Consider the following 19,444-nt stretch of genomic DNA (forward strand, 5'->3'; position numbering starts at 1 on the left):
CCTGCTCATGCCTAATCACTGCTTCTGCCCCATCACCTCTCCTACCCCGTCACCTCTCCTGCCCCATCACCTCTCCTGCCAGTCACCTCTCCTGCCCCGTCACGTCACCTGCCCGTCACTTCTCCTGCCCGGTCACTTCTCCTGCCCGGTCACCTCTCCTCTCCTGCCCTGTCACATCACCTGCCCGTCACGTCACCTGCCCGTCACGTCACTTGCCCGTCACTTCTTCTGCCCGGTCACTTCTCCTGTCCAGTCATTTATCCTGCCCGGTCACTTCTCCTGCCCGGTCACTTCTCCTACCCTGTTGCCTCTCCTGCCCTGTTGCCTCTCCTGCCCTGTTGCCTCTCTGGCCCTGTTGCCTCTCCTGTCCCGTCACTTCTCCTGTCCTGTCACTTCTCCTGTCTCATCACTTCTCCTGTCCCGTCACTTCTACTTCTCCTGTCCCGTCACTTCTTCTGTTATGTCACTTCTCCTGCCCCGTTCACTGCTCCTGCCCCGTTCACTGCTCCTGCCCCGTTCACTTCTCCAGCCCGGTTACCACTCCTGCTCTTATCTAATCACTGCTCCTGCCCCATTACTTCTACTGCTTCGTCACTTCTACTGCTTCGTCACTTCTCCTGCCCCGTCATCTCTTCTGCCCTGTCATCTCTCCTGCCCCATCATCTCTCCTGCCCCATCACCTCTCCTGCTCCATCACCTCTCCTGCCCCGTCACCTCTCCTGCCCCATCACCTCTCCTGCCCCGTCACCTCTCCTGCCCCGTCACCTCCCCCCCCCATCACCTCTCCTGCCCCATCACCTCTCCTGCCCCGTCACCTCTCCTGCCCCGTCACTTCTTCTGCCCGTCACCTCTCCTGCCCCGTCACCTCTCCTGCCCCGTCACCTCTCCTGCCCAGTCACCTCTCCTGCCCAGTCACCTCTCCTGCCAAGTCACCTCTCCTGCCCCATCACTTCTCCTGCCCGGTCACCTCTCTTGCCCTAGTACCTTTCCTTTCCTGTCACTCCTGTCACCTCTTTTGTCCGGTCACTGGTCCTGCCCAATTCACTCTGTGTACAACATTAAGAAATTTCACAAGGTGTCGAGTTCTCCACGTACTCTGTCTGAGGAAAGCTCCTCTGTAATCACCATCTCCGATCTCTCTGGCACTTGGTATGCTAAAGGTGGCGGCAGCGCATTGTCATTCCAAAGGGGGTAATCAGCCTCAATCGGAATGACAATGGGCCTGCCCTCAGTCTGTGCAAGTTCAGGGAGGGGCTGCTGCAGTCTCTGGAGTTCACAGAGAAGTGCGAGCAGCCCCTGGAATCTAAGGAAAAAAGTTATCGTTTTTAAGTCGGACTTTTCTTGCCGTCCCGGGTTGCTTTTTTAAAAGTAAGAAGTAAGGGAACGGACTGAAACAATTTTTAGAAGTAGGGGCACGCCGTGCCCTTCCGTTCCCGCCCACTTCTACCACTGATTATAGGGAGTTTAAAAGGTAAGGTTGATGATTTCGTTCATCTTCTCTAAGGACCGTGATGGATGTGTTCCACGTGGGCTGGAAAGGTTTAGATTTGTGGTAGTTGTTTAAAACGTTTCTTTTGTGGTGGGGACACTTCTACTAAACAACTACATTAAGCACCATTTAACTTATTGCTTGTTGTTCGTGCTTGGTTAAGTGGCTTTGTTTTTATACTTTTATACCGTGCGCGTTTCATCGAATCTTTGAACTCCCTTTAAGTTCGCATTCAGAGCATATTGTGCTTTGTAATGGCAAACACAAGGGGAAAGAGAATTTCTCACTAAAACCTGGAGATGGTGATTCGCACTCCTCTCTGGATCCTGTCGTGAGGTACATTAATTCATGCTAAGTGCTATAATGTCTCCTGTGTCCAGCTTTCCACACATTGCCTGCCACCCATACTACATACCTCCTCCATGTCCTTCTGCCCACACAGACATTGGTCCATAGATATTGTCTTCCAAAAGCACCCGTATTTTTGTAAAATCTTTTATTTTGAGTGATATGACCACCGAAGGCCCTGATGCTATATTAAAAACACAGCTTTGGACTATACCATTTCCCGCTAAAAGCCAATATTTCTCTCCAAGTGTTCCCATACATGTAGTGTCACGCAGTTTGGTGCTCACTTTCCCTCCATAATAAACAACAGTACATGTTTTAGCACCGAGGCTAATATGCTCGATTGCTAAATGCATATAGGGTCCCAAAAGCGAGACCGATGCATTGCAAATGCTTTTTTGTTTTACTAAATCAAATTCCCAAAGCAGGAGTTTGTTTCAGTAAATTCAATGTCCATCTTCCTGTACCTCATGACCATTGTTATGGTTTCTGTGTCTAGGGCTGCCATTACTCCCAGGAAGGAAAATCCAGTGACGGCTGCCATCCCGTTGTAGTGTGCAATCGGTGCAATATCACTGGGCGCTGACTTGAGGTGGGGGCGCCATGTTCATCATTTTAAAAGACCTGATGCCGCGTACATTGTCCCAGCAATTTTCAGCCATCAAAAAAAATGGCAACTCTGGTGAATAATGTTCTTCCTGGAGAGAGACTGGAGCTTTGTCTAGTGAACGTTTTGACTTATCATAGCACAAAGGGTTCATATGCTTTCGTCAGAGATCTTTTCTTACTTGCAATTTAAAAGTTAAAATCCTGATATAGAGCAGTGAGCTATTATCTGCCATCAAAGAGCTACATGCAAACTGCAAGGAACATATTATAGCTATGTATTTTTTTCCCAGTCTTTCGTTGTTCTAATATTGCAAAAGCGGTACATTTGGGTAGAAATCAATTCTTCTTATTAAAGAAAACCCCTAAAAATGGTGTTACATTTTAACTTCTGAAATTGTGTTTTTCCAGTCCAAGGACTCTTAAACTATACTGCCTACCAGTGTGGATGAAATGAGACTCCTACTCCTTGTAGGCCTATCTTATCTAACATTTCCTATAAACTGATTTACACATGTATGGTTGTCTCTGTGCTATGCATGTGTGATGTGAAGTGTACTAACATCTTAAACTTGTATGAGTGGTGCTATAAAACTAAATTAATCAAAGAGACAGTAGTTATGGAGACTTGAGAGACACTGTCAAATGGTGGTTGTTAGATTTGGAGGTCTCTAGTTGGCAGAAGTAGGTACCTGTGTCCAAATAGGGAACCTTGCGTCTAGTCAGGGTAAGGGGTACACACCTAAAATAACCCCAGCTCACCTCCTTGGTAGCTTGGCACGAGCAGACAGGCTTATCTCAGAGGCAGTGTGTAACTCATTTGTGAACACATACAGTAACCCAGAGATGACAATACAGAAGGACAACACACAAGTTGTAGTATACAAGTAATTATATAGACTGAATACAAGACCACAAACGACAAAAATCTACAATACTGTACTTCAAAAATGGTAGAAATAGCTTAATTCTCTTTCGATGTAAAATGCAACACTGTAAGTGCAATGTACCTTTGGAAGCGTAACGCTACACAATGAAAGTGTTGCAGGGAAGATGATGTGTCGGTTCCTTACACGCAAGAACAGTGATGCGTTGGGTCCCTACTGCTGCGTAGGGGAAGTGTTGGTTCTTCTCCGTGTGGGGAGGTGATGCAATATGCGATGAAGATCCAGTTAAATGAAACAAAATGGCATCTTCTTCTTGATGCAACAACGATGCGTGCACGCCCGACGGCGACTCAACGATTCTTCTGAGCTACAACAGGCCCTGCGACACGCTGCTCTGCTGCGACGGTGACACTCTGCTCCGGTAATGCAAGGCGCTTTGGGTGATGCAATGGCGACACTCTTCTCTGGTGATGCAACAACAACGGCTGCGGCGGCGACACGCTTCTTCGTATTGAGTCACGCTTCCAGCTCCCAGCGACAAGCAGTCTCTCAGAAAGCCCAGCTCAACAGCAGGCACTTCAATTCCCAGCAAGCGAAGTCAGGGGAGCTGGTTGGTGAAGTCTGTTGTCCCTGAGACTTCAGCAGGAGGCAAGCTCTATCTCAGGCCTTTGGACATCCTTTAAATGGTGATTTGAAAGTAGCACAATGTCCTTTCTCCTTTCTTTGGCAGTCAGGCAACCACTGAAGGCCAATCCCCCAAACAGCATTTGAGCTAAGGGATAGTCTCCTCCTCAGTTTCTCTGGTTCCTCTCCTCAGCAAAGGTGGTTCTTGTTTCCCAAAAGTGATCTAAAGTTCTGGGATCTGGGTCCCCATATTTTACTAGCAAATCCTTTGTCCTTTGAAGGCAGAGGGTCCTGTACCCAGTCAAAACAAGTTCTGTGCAGTTCTGGAGCACTTTGTTGACAAGAATCCTTCTTTCCTTTGACAGTGTGGGCCAGGGACATCAGACGCACCACAGGAGTTGGAGCCAGCTTTGTGGAAGGCAGGCACAGCCCCATTCAGGTCCCAGGTGCAACTCCTCCCACCCATCTACATGCAGATAGCTCTATTCAGCCCTGTGCTGACTCACCCTGTCTCCTGGAATCCCCCAGCCTCTGTCACTCAAACTCCAGACAAGGAATGCACAACCTAACAGAGGAAGGCTTGGACAGTTAGGCAATAAAATACCTACTTTCTAAAAGTGGTATTTTCAAACACAGAATGTTAAAACCAACTTCACTAAAAGATGTATTTTATCATTCTGAGTTCCGGCATACTAAACTCCAATTTCCACCTAGTTCCCTGAGTCAGTTAGGATTATAAGGTGTTATAATCAAACTCCCCATTCTGGCCTATGGGGGCCAGGTAGACTTGCAAGAGTGAAAAACAAAACTGGCTATAATTCAGTATCAAGACATGCCACACACATCAGGGCATGTCCTACCTACAATGCAACCTGCCCTTTGGCCTACCATAGGAGTGACTAATATGCAGAAAAGTGAGGGTTTAGGGACTGGCAAGTGGGTGCACCTGCCCAGTCAACATGACAGTGCCAGACTGCACATAAACTCTGCAATGGCAGACCTGAGACACACTTTACAGGCTGCTTCTGTGGGTGACACAAGCAGTGCTGCAAGCCCACCAGTATCATTTGATTTACCAGCCCTTAGGCACTCTCAGTGCACTGTACTAGGGTCTGATAAGTAAACCAAACCAGCCAATCATGGAGTCACTAATCCATACATCAATTTACCATAGAGAGCATATGCACTTTAGCACTGATCAGCAGTGGTAAAGTTCCCAGAGTCATAAAACCAACAAAACAGATCAGACAACATGCAGGAGGGAGGCAAAAAGTTCAGGGATGACCCTACAAAAAGGGACAAGTCCAACAGTGGTAGAGAGGAAATCTGTGGTGTCAGTGGTCATTGGGGGCACCAACAAACATTGTTGCACATGGTGCCACCAGTGCTAAAGCCGTCCGTGGTAGTGTGGTACGACTGACACTGTGACTGTGGCCTATTGTCCAATTAGTGGATGGGCTTCCTTGCCCCATGAATCTTTCCCTATATCTCACCGACTTTTTGTTCTCTTTTCAATCTCTGCCCTACTATCATCTATGACATCAACAAACTTCTCCATTGGATTTCTGAAAAGCTGACTTTTGTCTATGGACATGGACAGTGTCAAGCTTAACATGTTTATACAAAGGCCCCTTGATAAAAACCAGATCATATTCCAGAAATATTATTCAAAATTATCTTCATGGTAAAGCAAACTAAGGATTATACTAAACGAAATACCATAGATTAGGTGAATGTGGTAGTAAGTCATATCGTCCACCACATATGCTGGTAAATGGCTGCCTGCATAGCAGTCCTTGGCCTGCATGAAACTGGTGTACTCATGTAGCAGGTTGAAAAATACATTATTGTGCTGCCCTACTATGTGTGAATAAGTGGGTGTGGGCTTGGGGTTAGACTTGATAGGACTAGTTTCTGCAGGGGAACTTAAACCTATAGGCAAATCATGAAAATGATAATGACTATCAGCACTATAAACCACCTTTACACTTATGTTAGATTTTCAAAAGGATTGACATAATTTCTTTACATTTAGACATTAGAAAATAAATGTACAACCGAAAATAAAAGAATGGTTACTGTTTGTTGTTTCTATTTGTCCAAAGATGCAAACTCAAGCAATCTTCACTGTAATATAGCCTTACATATAGTGGTTCTGCAGGCACTGTCCATTGACCTTCCAATTTCTAAAAGACCAAATCAAGTTCTCTTTCAGCAAAGCACATCCACTCAAGAGTTAAGTACCTTTGACTAAGTACCCCTGCTCTTTTTCTCGTCTTCTGACTACTAGATGTTCATTTTCACTGTCGCTTTGTTCAGTTGGCGCAGTCTCCTCAGTGACAGTCTGTGATATGTGTTTGTTTTCCATACACAATTGCACTCATTTGCGCATGACTTCTTGGTCATCCTTCTCTTCTGCGGTCACATAGCTTGGTCCTTCTGGATCAGAAATGTAATTCACTGATTCACTGATTCACTGATTCACTGTCTTGGTTCACTGAGATTACTCCTGAATCCGATTTATCATTATTCTTAGCTGTACTTTGAGATATGTCTTGTCTTTGAGGCACTAGTTGGCAATGAGATACTTGGGTGCACTCTTCTCACCACTCTGCTACTTCAGGCCAGTCAGAGGCTTGATTCCACAAATCATTGGTTTGTTGTCACCACTCCTTCAGCACTGTGTCTTGCTCATTGGGTGTGGGATGCAAGGGAGTGAGCTCAATAAAAAATGTAACCCTACAATTGACAGATACAGTGTGATAACTGGGCATGGCAGAGCAACTGCTGCAGCACTTAATGACATTCTTGGGGCACATGACTTGGAGGATATTTAGAGAATCAGTCATTCTACATGTTTTCGTCCTCTGTACATAAATCCTGGTTACGGTTGGATTCCACCTGGCTATAGGGAATGTGAGTTAATGAAACTGACGGTACAGCATTTGATAAAGACACTCTCTGACTACTCCTTTGTCTTCTTGTGTCTTGGGTATGAGTCCTCCTTACCCTTCTTTCTCATTGACTGATTTCTGTGTTGAGAGACAAACTTAGAGACAAAATAATGGAGTATTTTTGCAACAATATGGTGTCATCGAATAGTCTGTGCATGCTATAAGAAACATTTAAAGTACTTTTTAGGGGATCCTGAGTAGCAAAACAGATCAGAGTACCTAAATCCCTTTGCAATTGGCATGCAAAATCTCGAACATCAATCAAGTCAATCAGTCAATCAAGCAATGGAGCTGCTTGGTCTGATGGAGAGCCAGAGTGGATTTTGCGCATGGTCTTGATGGTGTCATTGATGCACAAGCTGGCCCAGGCTAGCAGGGGGTCATGGACGATGGTGTGCGGAGGGTCTATTGTGTGGCTGTCTGTTAGGGCTGTCTGGGTGTTGAAGCTGTTGTGGATGCCTGCTATCTTGCTGTGGAAGAAGGTGGCGAGGGAGTTGCACAGGGCTTGCAACGGCGGGATGTCGTTGGTGTTGGAGCTGGGTTTGGAGAGTTCCTTCACGATGTTGAAGAGCTCCTTGCTATTGTGTGCGTAGTTGTCGAGGCGGTCTTTGAAGAAGGTCCTCTTGGCCGCCCTGATGAGGTGGTGCGGTTGCTTATGGCGTCCTTTTGTGTTGCATTGCTGTCCGTAGTTTGTTCACTGTGCCATTTCTTTTCTAGGTTCCCGCAGGCTTGCTTGGAGGCTAGGAGTTCTTGGGTGAACCAGCTGGCCCTTTTGCTGGTGTCTCTGTGAAACATGAAATACATGACCTCGAGGCTAAGCGGAACTCAGACGCTGATCAACCTGCAACTAATAATTACAGACTATGCCAACAATGCGGACAGAGAAGTTAAACATTCAACAAAGGGGGTTGGAGCCCATCGCTTCACACTTCGCAGCTGAATTTCGAAATACGTGTATAGGGATACGGGCACTGGCCATGAAATTTGACAAACCAGCAACTTTGAACACTACATTTACCATGATGCAAAAGGTATTTTCGTTGTGCATGTTCGCGGCGTGCCCCACACCCCTTGACTGTTTAAAAGGCTCCCACGAGCCGCGAGCTGAAGAGCTTAGGGCCGCGCAACGCATGCTGAGAGTGGTAATATTCCTGATAAGATGACGGCAGCATGCACGGGAACCTATGAACTTTTCCCCTACTGAAGAGAAAGGAATTTTGAAACACGTGTATAGGGATACGGGCACTGGCCATGAAATTTGACAAACCAGCAACTTTGAAAACTACATTTACCATGATGCAAAAGGCAATTTCGTTGTGCATGTCTGTGGCGGGTCTCACCCCCCTTGACTGTTTAAAAGGCTCCCACGAGCCGCGAGCTGACGAGCTCAGGGGCGCGCAACGCATGCTGAGAGTGGTAATATTCCTGATAAGATGACAGCAGCATGCACGGGAACCTATGAACTTTTCCCCTACTGAAGAGAAAGGAATTTTGAAACACGTGTATAGGGATACGGGCACTGGCCATGAAATTTGACAAACCAGCAACTTTGAAAACTACATTTACCATGATGCAAAAGGTATTTTCGTTGTGCATGTCCGCGGCGTGCCCCACCCCCCTTGACTGTTTAACCCTTTCCATGCTCATGACGAGCTCAGCTCGTCATGATGCACGGTTGAGCTGTGCTGATGACGAGCTGAGCTCGTCATGATTTATGGACTTTAGCAATTTCCAGCACAGGAAGGGAAAACTGCTAGCAGCCAAGGTGTTAAAAGGCTCCCAAGAGCCGCGAGCTGACGAGCTTAGGGGCGCGCAACGCATGCTGAGAGTGGTAATATTCCTGATAAGATGACGGCAGCATGCACGGGAACCTATGAACTTTTTCCCTACTGAAGAGAAAGGAATTTTGAAACACGTGTATAGGGATACGGGCACTACCCATGAAATTTGACAAACCAGCAACTTTGAAAACTACATTTACCAGGGTGCAAAAGGTAATTTTGTTGTGCATGTCTGCGGCGTGCCCCCCCCCTTGACTGTTTAAAAGGCTCCCACAAGCCGCGAGCTGACGAGCTCAGGGGCGCGCGACGCATGCTGAGAGTGGTAATATTCCTGATAAGATGACGGCAGCATGCACAGGAACCTATGAACTTTTTCCCTACTGAAGAGAAAGGAATTTCGAAACACGTGTAAAGGGATACGGGCACTAGCCATGAAATTTGACAAACCAGCAACTTTGAAAACTATATTTACCATGATGCAAAAGGTAATTTCGTTATGCAAGTCCGCGGCGTGCCCCACCCCCCTTGACGGTTTAAAAGGCTCCCACGAGCCGCGAGCTGAGGAGCTCAGGGGCGCGTGACGCATGCTGAGAGTGGTAATATTCCTGATAAGATGACGGCAGCATGCACAGGAATCTATGAACTTTTTCCCTACTGAAGAGAAAGGAATTTTGAAACACGTGTATAGGGATACGGGCACTAGCCATGAAATTTGACAAACCAGCAACTTTGAAAACTATATTTACCATGATGCAAAAGGTAATTTCGTTATACAAGTCCGCGGCGTGCCCCACCCCCCTTGACGGTTTAAAAGGCTCCCACGAGCCGCGAGCTGAGGAGCTCAGGGGCGCGCGACGCATGCTGAGAGTGGTAATATTCCTGATAAGATGACGGCAGCATGCACAGGAACCTATGAACTTTTCTCCCTACTGAAGAGAAAGGAATTTCGAAACACGTGTAAAGGGATACGGGCACTGGCCATGAAATTTAACAAACCAGCAACTTCAAAACTACATTTACCATGATGCAAAAGGTAATTTCGTTGTCCATGTCCGCGGCGTGCCCCACTCCCCCTTGACTGTTTAAAAGGTGACTGTTTAAAAGGCTACCACGAGCCGCGAGCTGACGAGCTCAGCGGCGCGCGACGCATGCTGAGAGTGGTAATATTCCTGATAAGATGACGGCAGCATGGACAGGAACCTATGAACTTTTCTCCCTACTGAAGAGTAAGGAATTTCGAAACACGTGTATAGGGATACGGGCACTGGCCATGAAATTTAACAAACCAGCAACTTTAAAAACTACATTTACCATGATGCAAAAGGTAATTTTGTTGTGCATGTCCGTGGCGTGCCCCACCCCCCTTGACTGTTTAATAGGATCCCACGAGCCGCGAGCTGACGAGCTCAGGAGCACGCGACGCATGCTGAGAGTGGTAATATTCCTGATAAGATGACTGCAGCATGCACAGGAACCTATGAACTTTTTCCCTACTGAAGAGAAAGGAATTTCAAAAAATGTGTATAGGGATACGGGCACTGGCCATGAAATTTGACAAACCAGCAACTTTGAAAACTATATTTACCATGATGCAAAAGGTAATTTTGTTGTGCATGTCTGCGGCGTGCCCCACCCCCTTGACTGTTTAAAAGGCTCCCACGAGCCGCGAGCTGACGACCTCAGGGGCGCGCGACGCATGCTGAGAGTGGTAATATTCCTGATAAGATGATGGCAGCATGCACAGGAAGCTATGAACTTTTTCCCTACTGAAGAGAAAGGAATTTCGAAAGACATGTATAGAGATACGGGCACTGGCCATAAAATTTGAACAACCAGCAACTTTGAAAACTACATTTACCATGATGCAAAAGGTAATTTCGTTGTGCATGTCCGCAGCGTGCCCCACCCCCCTTGACTGTTTAAAAGGCTCCCACGAGCCGCGAGCTGACGAGCTCAGGGGCGCGCGACGCATGCTGAGAGTGGTAATATTCCTGATAAGATGACGGCAGCATGGACAGGAACCTATGAACTTTTCTCCCTACTGAAGAGTAAGGAATTTCGAAACACGTGTATAGGGATACGGGCACTGGCCATGAAATTTAACAAACCAGCAACTTTAAAAACTACATTTACCATGATGCAAAAGGTAATTTTGTTGTGCATGTCCGCGGCGTGCCCCACCCCCCTTGACTGTTTAAAAGGATCCCACGAGCCGCGAGCTGACGAGCTCAGGAGCATGCGACGCATGCTGAGAGTGGTAATATTCCTGATAAGATGACTGCAGCATGCACAGGAACCTATGAACTTTTTCCCTACTGAAGAGAAAGGAATTTCAAAAAATGTGTATAGGGATACGGGCACTGGCCATGAAATTTGACAAACCAGCAACTTTGAAAACTATATTTACCATGATGCAAAAAGTAATTTTGTTGTGCATGTCTGCGGCGTGCCCCACCCCCTTGACTGTTTAAAAGGCTCCCACGAGCCGCGAGCTGACGACCTCAGGGGCGCGCGACGCATGCTGAGAGCGGTAATATTCCTGATAAGATGACGGCAGCATGCACAGGAACCTATGAACTTTTTCCCTACTGAAGAGAAAGGAATTTCGAAAGACGTGTATAGGGATACGGGCACTGGCCATAAAATTTGAAAAACCAGCATCTTTGAAAACTACATTTACCATGATGCAAAAGGTAATTTCGTTGTGCATGTCCGCGGCGTGCCCCACCCCCCTTGACTGTTTAAAAGGCTCCCACGAGCCGCGAGCTGACGAGCTCAGGGGCGCGCGACGCATGCTGAGAGTGGTAATATTGCTGATAAGATGACGGCAGCATGGACAGGAACCTATGAACTTTTCTCCCTACTGAAGAGTAAGGAATTTCGAAACACGTGTATAGGGATACGGGCACTGGCCATGAAATTTAGCAAACCAGCAACTTTAAAAACTAAATTTACCATGATGCAAAAGGTAATTTTGTTGTGCATGTCCGCGGCGTGCCCCACCCCCCTTGACTGTTTAAAAGACTCCCACGAGCCACGAGATGACAAGCTCAGGAGCACGCGACGCATGCTGAGAGTGGTAATATTCCTGATAAGATGACTGCAGCATGCACAGGAACCTATGAACTTTTTCCCTACTGAAGAGAAAGGAATTTCAAAAAATGTGTATAGGGATACGGGCACTGGCCATGAAATTTGACAAACCAGCAACTTTTAAAACTATATTTACCATGATGCAAAAAGTAATTTTGTTGTGCATGTCTGCGGCGTGCCCCACCCCCTTGACTGTTTAAAAGGCTCCCACGAGCCGCGAGCTGACGACCTCAGGGGCACGCGACGCATGCTGAGAGTGGTAATATTCCTGATAAGATGACGGCAGCATGCACAGGAACCTATGAACTTTTTCCCTACTGAAGAGAAAGGAATTTCGAAAGACGTGTATAGGGATACGGGCACTGGCCATAAAATTTGAAAAACCAGCATCTTTGAAAACTATATTTACCATGATGCAAAAGGTAATTTCGTTGTGCATGTCCGCGGCATGCCCCACCCCCCTTGACTGTTTAAAAGGCTCCCACGAGCCGCGAGCTGACGAGCTCAGGGGCGCGCGATGCATGCTGAGAGCGGTAATATTCCTGATAAGATGACGGCAGCATGGACAGGAACCTATGAACTTTTCTCCCTACTGAAGAGTAAGGAATTTCGGAACACGTGTATAGGGATACGGGCACTGGCCATGAAATTTAACAAACCAGCAACTTTAAAAAATACATTTACCATGATGCAAAAGGTAATTTTGTTGTGCATGTCCGCGGCGTGCCCCACCCCCTTGACTGTTTAAAAGGCTCCCACGAGCCGCGAGCTGACGACCTCAGGGGCGCGATGCATGCTGAGAGTGGTAATATTCCTGATAAGATGACGGCAGCATGCAAAGGAACCTATGAACTTTTTCCCTACTGAAGAGAAAGAAATTTCGAAACACGCGTATAGGGATACAGGCACTGGCCATGAAATTTGACAAACCAGCAACTTTAAAAACTACATTTACCATGATGCAAAAGGTAATTTTGTTGTGCATGTCCGCGGCGTGCCCCACCCCCCTTGACTGTTTAAAAGGATCCCACGAGCCGCGAGCTGACGAGCTCAGGAGCATGCGACGCATGCTGAGAGTGGTAATATTCCTGATAAGATGACTGCAGCATGCACAGGAACCTATGAACTTTTTCCCTACTGAAGAGAAAGGAATTTCAAAAAATGTGTATAGGGATACGGGCACTGGCCATGAAATTTGACAAACCAGCAACTTTGAAAACTATATTTACCATGATGCAAAAAGTAATTTTGTTGTGCATGTCTGCGGCGTGCCCCACCCCCTTGACTGTTTAAAAGGCTCCCACGAGCCGCGAGCTGACGACCTCAGGGGCGCGCGACGCATGCTGAGAGCGGTAATATTCCTGATAAGATGACGGCAGCATGCACAGGAACCTATGAACTTTTTCCCTACTGAAGAGAAAGGAATTTCGAAAGACGTGTATAGGGATACGGGCACTGGCCATAAAATTTGAAAAACCAGCATCTTTGAAAACTACATTTACCATGATGCAAAAGGTAATTTCGTTGTGCATGTCCGCGGCGTGCCCCACCCCCCTTGACTGTTTAAAAGGCTCCCACGAGCCGCGAGCTGACGAGCTCAGGGGCGCGCGACGCATGCTGAGAGTGGTAATATTGCTGATAAGATGACGGCAGCATGGACAGGAACCTATGAACTTTTCTCCCTACTGAAGAGTAAGGAATTTCGAAACACGTGTATAGGGATACGGGCACTGGCCATGAAATTTAGCAAACCAGCAACTTTAAAAACTAAATTTACCATGATGCAAAAGGTAATTTTGTTGTGCATGTCCGCGGCGTGCCCCACCCCCCTTGACTGTTTAAAAGACTCCCACGAGCCACGAGATGACAAGCTCAGGAGCACGCGACGCATGCTGAGAGTGGTAATATTCCTGATAAGATGACTGCAGCATGCACAGGAACCTATGAACTTTTTCCCTACTGAAGAGAAAGGAATTTCAAAAAATGTGTATAGGGATACGGGCACTGGCCATGAAATTTGACAAACCAGCAACTTTTAAAACTATATTTACCATGATGCAAAAAGTAATTTTGTTGTGCATGTCTGCGGCGTGCCCCACCCCCTTGACTGTTTAAAAGGCTCCCACGAGCCGCGAGCTGACGACCTCAGGGGCACGCGACGCATGCTGAGAGTGGTAATATTCCTGATAAGATGACGGCAGCATGCACAGGAACCTATGAACTTTTTCCCTACTGAAGAGAAAGGAATTTCGAAAGACGTGTATAGGGATACGGGCACTGGCCATAAAATTTGAAAAACCAGCATCTTTGAAAACTATATTTACCATGATGCAAAAGGTAATTTCGTTGTGCATGTCCGCGGCATGCCCCACCCCCCTTGACTGTTTAAAAGGCTCCCACGAGCCGCGAGCTGACGAGCTCAGGGGCGCGCGATGCATGCTGAGAGCGGTAATATTCCTGATAAGATGACGGCAGCATGGACAGGAACCTATGAACTTTTCTCCCTACTGAAGAGTAAGGAATTTCGGAACACGTGTATAGGGATACGGGCACTGGCCATGAAATTTAACAAACCAGCAACTTTAAAAAATACATTTACCATGATGCAAAAGGTAATTTTGTTGTGCATGTCCGCGGCGTGCCCCACCCCCTTGACTGTTTAAAAGGCTCCCACGAGCCGCGAGCTGACGACCTCAGGGGCGCGATGCATGCTGAGAGTGGTAATATTCCTGATAAGATGACGGCAGCATGCAAAGGAACCTATGAACTTTTTCCCTACTGAAGAGAAAGAAATTTCGAAACACGCGTATAGGGATACAGGCACTGGCCATGAAATTTGACAAACCAGCAACTTTGAAAACTACATTTACCATGATGCAAAAGGTAATTTCGTTGTGCATGTCCGCGGCCTGCCCCACACCTCTTGACTGTTTAAAACTCCCAAGAGCCGCGAGCTGACGAGCTCAGGGGCGCGCAACGCATGCTGAGAGTGGTAATATTCCTGATAAGATGACTGCAGCATGGACAGGAGCCTATAAACTTTTATCCCTACTGAAGAGAAGGAATTTCGAAACACGTGTATAGGGATACGGGCACTGGCCATGAAATTTAACAAACCAGCAACTTTAAAAACTACAATTACCATGATGCAAAAGGTAATTTTGTTGTGCATGTCCCGGGCGTGCCCCACCCCCCTTGACTGTTTAAAAGGTGACTGTTTAAAAGGCTCCCACGAGCCGCGAGCTGACGAGCTCAGGGGCGCGCGACGCATGCTGAGAGTGGTAATATTCCTGATAAGATGACGGCAGCATGGACAGGAACCTATGAACTTTTCTCCCTACTGAAGAGTAAGGAATTTCGAAACACGTGTATAGGGATACGGGCACTGGCCATGAAATTTAACAAACCAGCAACTTTAAAAACGAAATTTACCATGATGCAAAAGGTAATTTTGTTGTGCATGTCCGCGGCGTGCCCCACCCCCCTTGACTGTTTAAAAGGATCCCACGAGCCGCGAGCTGAAAGCTCAGGAGCACGCAACGCATGCTGAGAGTGGTAATATTCCTGATAAGATGACTGCAGCATGCACAGGAACCTATGAACTTTTTCCCTACTGAAGAGAAAGGAATTTCAAAAAATGTGTATAGGGATACGGGCACTGGCCATGAAATTTGACAAACCAGCAACTTTGAAAACTATATTTACCATCATGCAAAAGGTAATTTGTTGTGCATGTCCGCGGCGTGCCCCACCCCCTTGACTGTTTAAAAAGCTACCACGAGCCGCGAGCTGACGACCTCAGGGGCGCGCGACGCATGCTGAGAGTGGTAATATTCCTGATAAGATGACAGCAGCATGCACAGGAACCTATGAACTTTTTCCCTACTGAAGAGAAAGGAATTTCGAAACACGTGTATAGGGATACGGGCACTGGCCATGAAATTTGAAAAACCAGCAACTTTGAAAACTACATTTACCATGATGCAAAAGGTAATTTCGTTGTGCATGTCCGCGGCGTGCCCCACACCTCTTGACTGTTTAAAACTCCCAAGAGCCGCGAGCTGACGAGCTCAGGGGCGCGCAACGCATGCTGAGAGTGGTAATATTCCTGATAAGATGACTGCAGCATGGACAGGAACCTATAAACTTTTATCCCTACTGAAGAGAAGGAATTTCGAAACACGTGTATAGGGATACGGGCACTGGCCATGAAATTTAACAAACCAGCAACTTTAAAAACTACATTTACCATGATGCAAAAGGTAATTTTGTTGTGCATGTCCCGGGCGTGCCCCACCCCCCTTGACTGTTTAAAAGGTGACTGTTTAAAAGGCTCCCACGAGCCGCGAGCTGACGAGCTCAGGGGCGCGCGACGCATGCTGAGAGTGGTAATATTCCTGATAAGATGACGGCAGCATGGACAGGAACCTATGAACTTTTCTCCCTACTGAAGAGTAAGGAATTTCGAAACACGTGTATAGGGATACGGGCACTGGCCATGAAATTTAACAAACCAGCAACTTTAAAAACGAAATTTACCATGATGCAAAAGGTAATTTTGTTGTGCATGTCCGCGGCGTGCCCCACCCCCCTTGACTGTTTAAAAGGATCCCACGAGCCGCGAGCTGACAAGCTCAGGAGCACGCGACGCATGCTGAGAGTGGTAATATTCCTGATAAGATGACTGCAGCATGCACAGGAACCTATGAACTTTTTCCCTACTGAAGAGAAAGGAATTTCAAAAAATGTGTATAGGGATACGGGCACTGGCCATGAAATTTGACAAACCAGCAACTTTGAAAACTATATTTACCATCATGCAAAAGGTAATTTTGTTGTGCATGTCCGCGGCGTGCCCCACCCCCTTGACTGTTTAAAAAGCTACCACGAGCCGCGAGCTGACGACCTCAGGGGCGCGCGACGCATACTGAGAGTGGTAATATTCCTGATAAGATGAAAGCAGCATGCACAGGAACCTATGAACTTTTTCCCTACTGAAGAGAAAGGAATTTCGAAACACGTGTATAGGGATACGGGCACTGGCCATGAAATTTGAAAAACCAGCAACTTTAAAAACGAAATTTACCATGATGCAAAAGGTAATTTTGTTGTGCATGTCCGCGGCGTGCCCCACCCCCTTGACTGTTTAAAAAGCTACCACGAGCCGCGAGCTGACGACCTCAGGGGCGCGCGACGCATACTGAGAGTGGTAATATTCCTGATAAGATGAAAGCAGCATGCACAGGAACCTATGAACTTTTTCCCTACTGAAGAGAAAGGAATTTCGAAACACGTGTATAGGGATACGGGCACTGGCCATGAAATTTAACAAACCAGCAACTTTAAAAACTACATTTACCATGATGCAAAAGTTAATTTTGTTGTGCATGTCCCGGGCGTGCCCCACCCCCCTTGACTGTTTAAAAGGTGACTGTTTAAAAGGCTCCCACGAGCCGCGAGCTGACGAGCTCAGGGGCGCGCGACGCATGCTGAGAGTGGTAATATTCCTGATAAGATGACGGCAGCATGGACAGGAACCTATGAACTTTTCTCCCTACTGAAGAGTAAGGAATTTCGAAACACGTGTATAGGGATACGGGCACTGGCCATGAAATTTAACAAACCAGCAACTTTAAAAACGAAATTTACCATGATGCAAAAGGTAATTTTGTTGTGCATGTCCGCGGCGTGCCCCACCCCCCTTGACTGTTTAAAAGGATCCCACGAGCCGCGAGCTGACAAGCTCAGGAGCACGCGACGCATGCTGAGAGTGGTAATATTCCTGATAAGATGACTGCAGCATGCACAGGAACCTATGAACTTTTTCCCTACTGAAGAGAAAGGAATTTCAAAAAATGTGTATAGGGATACGGGCACTGGCCATGAAATTTGACAAACCAGCAACTTTGAAAGCTATATTTACCATCATGCAAAAGGTAATTTTGTTGTGCATGTCCGCGGCGTGCCCCACCCCCTTGACTGTTTAAAAAGCTACCACGAGCCGCGAGCTGACGACCTCAGGGGCGCGCGACGCATACTGAGAGTGGTAATATTCCTGATAAGATGAAAGCAGCATGCACAGGAACCTATGAACTTTTTCCCTACTGAAGAGAAAGGAATTTCGAAACACGTGTATAGGGATACGGGCCCTGGCCATGAAATTTGAAAAACCAGCAACTTTGAAAACTACATTTACCATGATGCAAAAGGTAATTTCGTTGTGCATGTCCGCGGCGTGCCCCACCCTCCTTGACTGTTTAAAATGCTCCCATGAGCCGCGAGCTGACGAGCTCAATGGCGCGCGATGCATGCTGAGAGTGGTAATATTCATGATAAGATGACGGCAGCATGCACAGGAACCTATGGACTTTTTCCCTACTGAAGAGAAAGGAATTTCGAAACACGCGTATAGGGATACGGGCACTGGCCATTAAATTTGACAAACAAGCAACTTTGGAAACTACATTTACCATGATGCAAAAGGTAATTTCATTGGGCATGTCCGCGGCGTGCCCCACCCCCCTTGACTGTTTAAAAGGCTCCCACGAGCCGTGAGTTAACGAGCTCAGGAGCGCGCAACGCATGCTGAGAGTGGTAATATTCCTGATAAGATGACGGCAGCATGCACAGGAACCTATGAACTTTTTCCCTACTGAATAGAAAGGAATTTCGAAACACGTGTTTAGGCATACGGGCACTGGCCATGAAATTTGACAAACCAGCATCTTTGAAAACTACATTTACCATGATGCAAAAGGTAATTTCATTGTGCATGTCCGCGGCGTGCCCCACCCCCCTTGAGAAAAGTTAAACATAACTAGTTTGCTATTTCAGCCTTAGGTGCCTATCAACATGATCAGTTAAATACAACCGAAGAGTACCTGCAAAGTGCGAGCAGAAAGAAGCACTACTATAAATCAAACTCCTGCTACCCCAGCCCCCGCCTGCTGGACATCAGCACCACTCTCGGCGTGAAGGAAGGCCGGGTGCTCTGCAATAAGCCCAGAGAAAGACAATTTCATCTTTATTAGTGTGCGATTTCTCCTTAGTAATAAGCACACTTCAAATAATTAGCGTGCTGTACGCAATAAGGAAATTATGGAAATGCCAGACACTTATTTAAACAAGTCACCATTACCGAATTTTAAACTAGAGAGACCTGTGGTTTTGGAGCTGTGAGAGAATGCCTTCCTGAACTAACAACATACTTTGAATGGTTACACGTGAATTAGCTCAAGAAGGAAACAAAGATGGAAACGTACCCCTGTACTTGTTATGTAGACACAAGGCTCAAAGAAAAGATGCTCTCAAAGAGAGAGTAGGCGGTCAGCTATTTGAAGGGTAGGGTGTCTTGACGAATTCTACCAATTCTACAGTTTTATCAAATCTAGATGTCCTGCGTCTGTCGTTGCACCAGTTACAGACACCGAACTGGTCTTGGGCGGTCAAAATATTGTCTTTTTTGTTTGGTTTTAACAAAACAATCATTTTGTTTTTAGCAAAACAATCATTTTCATAATAAAGTTGGTGATGAATATACTGTAGCTTTTGGATTTGACTGAGTGTGTTATTGACAGTTACGCAGACGTTTTTGTGTAGGGACTTTCAAATGGACTAATGTTGGCTCTGTGTTCTTTACATGGAGAGGCGCCTGTGGGCAAA

The 19,444-nt window shown here is 46.6% G+C and overlaps 1 protein-coding gene and 1 non-coding gene across 2 annotated transcripts in view; one reads left to right on the top strand and one right to left on the bottom strand.

Annotated features, from left to right (window-relative positions):
- Positions 1-19,444, bottom strand: part of LOC147701383 (trypsin-3-like) — a 349,865-nt gene that overhangs the window by 114,481 nt on the left and 215,940 nt on the right. The window lies entirely within an intron of this gene.
- Positions 1,714-1,833, top strand: LOC147701384 (small nucleolar RNA SNORA26). The gene has a single exon (XR_015298738.1). It is a non-coding gene; the product is annotated as a small nucleolar RNA SNORA26 (small nucleolar RNA).

Source organism: Lissotriton vulgaris, chromosome 7, assembly GCF_964263255.1.
Source record: "Lissotriton vulgaris chromosome 7, aLisVul1.2, whole genome shotgun sequence".
NCBI lineage: Eukaryota > Metazoa > Chordata > Amphibia > Caudata > Salamandridae > Lissotriton > Lissotriton vulgaris.